Genomic DNA, 1,905 nt, shown 5'->3' with positions numbered 1-1,905 from the left:
GCTTCGTGCGCAGATGAATTAGCTCGGGCTAAGCTTGAAGCGGCAGAGCATATTCGGTCAAGCCGACGAGAAGGCTCGGGAGGCCGAGAAGGCCAGGGACCAGGCCGTCCAAGCTTTCCTTGAGTCGGCGGAGTTCGAGGACGAGAGGGACCGCTTGTTCCAAAGCGGATATCTGGAATGCGTCAAGTATATAAAGTGATATTTTCCTGACCTTGTCCTTTCAGATATCGAGGGTGGAGCAGCCTCGGAATCCGAGAACCCGGACGCCGCTGCTGAAGACACTGCTGCTGGGGACGAGGCCGGTGCATGAGGACAGTTACCAGGGCCCTTTGATTTTTTCTTTCTATTCACTTTGATGTATTCACACATTGTATTTGTATGTGTTTTGATGAATGAAGAAAAAATGCTTAGCTTTATTCATTTGACTTGGCTTTAATCTTTCTTAGTTCAGAGTCTTTAAACATTGAGTACCGAGCTAAGGATAGTAGACCTTGAGGTGTTCAGCGTTCCAAGGGTGAGGCAATGGTTGTCCGTTTAAGTCCTCTAGCCGATACGTTCCTGGTCGGATGGTGCCCGAGACGATATAGGGTCCTTCCCAATTGGGTCCCAGCGTACCCGACCCAAATTTCTTGGAGTTGGAAAAAACTTTCCGGAGAACCATATCTCCCATTCGAAACCTTCTAATCTTAACTCGGGTATTGTAGAACTGAGCCACTTGTCGTTGCCGCGCCTCCATGCGCAGCCGCGCCACTTCCCTTTGTTCGTCCAAAAGGTCGAGTCCGAGTGCAAGGAGTTCTTCATTCTCTTCTGCATTGAATGAGGTGATTCGAGCCAAAGGTAATCCGACTTCAACGGGGGTGACGGCTTCCGAGCCATAAGCTAGTGAAAACGGAGTCTCTCCTGTGGCCGTTCGAGTAGTTCGGTAAGCCCAAAGAATTTTCGGGAGCTCTTCGGCCCATGCTCCTTTGGCCCGGCCAAGCTTGGTCCGAAGATGTTGCTTGATAATCTTGTTAACCGCCTCAACTTGTCGTTGGTTTGAGGGTGATGAGGTGAAGAATAAACGTTTCTGATTCCGAGGTTGTCACACATCTCGCGAAAGCTCCTATTATCAAATTGCCTTCCATTGTCTGTGACAATGGTACGGGGTACTCCGAATCGGCAGATAATATTTTTCCACACAAACTCGGTGATCTTCTGCTCGGTTATTTTAGCTAATGGCTCCGCCTCGGCCCACTTCGTGAAATAGTCCACTGCTACCACAGCAAACTTGGTCTGACCTTTTCCCATAGGGAGCGGGCCTATGATGTCGACACCCCACTGTGCGAAGGGCCAGGGACCAGTCATCGGCGTCAGTGCCTCGGGGGCTTGCCTCGGAATTGCCGCGAATCGTTGACATTTGTCGCATTTTTGGACGAGCTGGCGAGCGTCGTGTTGGATAGTGGGTCAGTAATATCCCTGTCGTAGGACCTTATGGGCGAGAGATCGCCCTCCAGAGTGGTTTTCGCAGATTCCTTCATGGATTTCCCGTAATACATAGTTTGCCTCGCAGGGTTCGAGGCACCGCAGCAACGGGGCGTAGTAACCTTTCTTATAAAGGGTTCCGTTGAGTATGGTGTAACGGGAGGCTCGGATCTTAATTCGTCGAGCCTCGGCGCGATCCTCAGGCAACTTTCCTTCGTCAAGGTATTGGCGGATTGGATCGATCCAGGATGGTTCCGAGTTGATTGTATTGACGGCCTCGCTAATTGGTTCATCTATACTCGGCTTATCGACGTATTCGACAGGGACGGACCTGGGTATTTCATCTTCATCGGCTGAGGCGAGCTTTGCTAACAAATCGGCTTTGCTATTTTCCGTACGAGGGATCCGAGTGACACGACAGAGTTGAAATCCGTTGATAAGTTC

This window comes from Magnolia sinica, chromosome 3 (assembly GCF_029962835.1).
Source record: "Magnolia sinica isolate HGM2019 chromosome 3, MsV1, whole genome shotgun sequence".
In the NCBI taxonomy this organism is placed as follows: domain Eukaryota; kingdom Viridiplantae; phylum Streptophyta; class Magnoliopsida; order Magnoliales; family Magnoliaceae; genus Magnolia; species Magnolia sinica.
The sequence above is the reverse complement of the archived record's forward strand: the minus strand, read 5'-3'. Positions refer to the sequence as shown.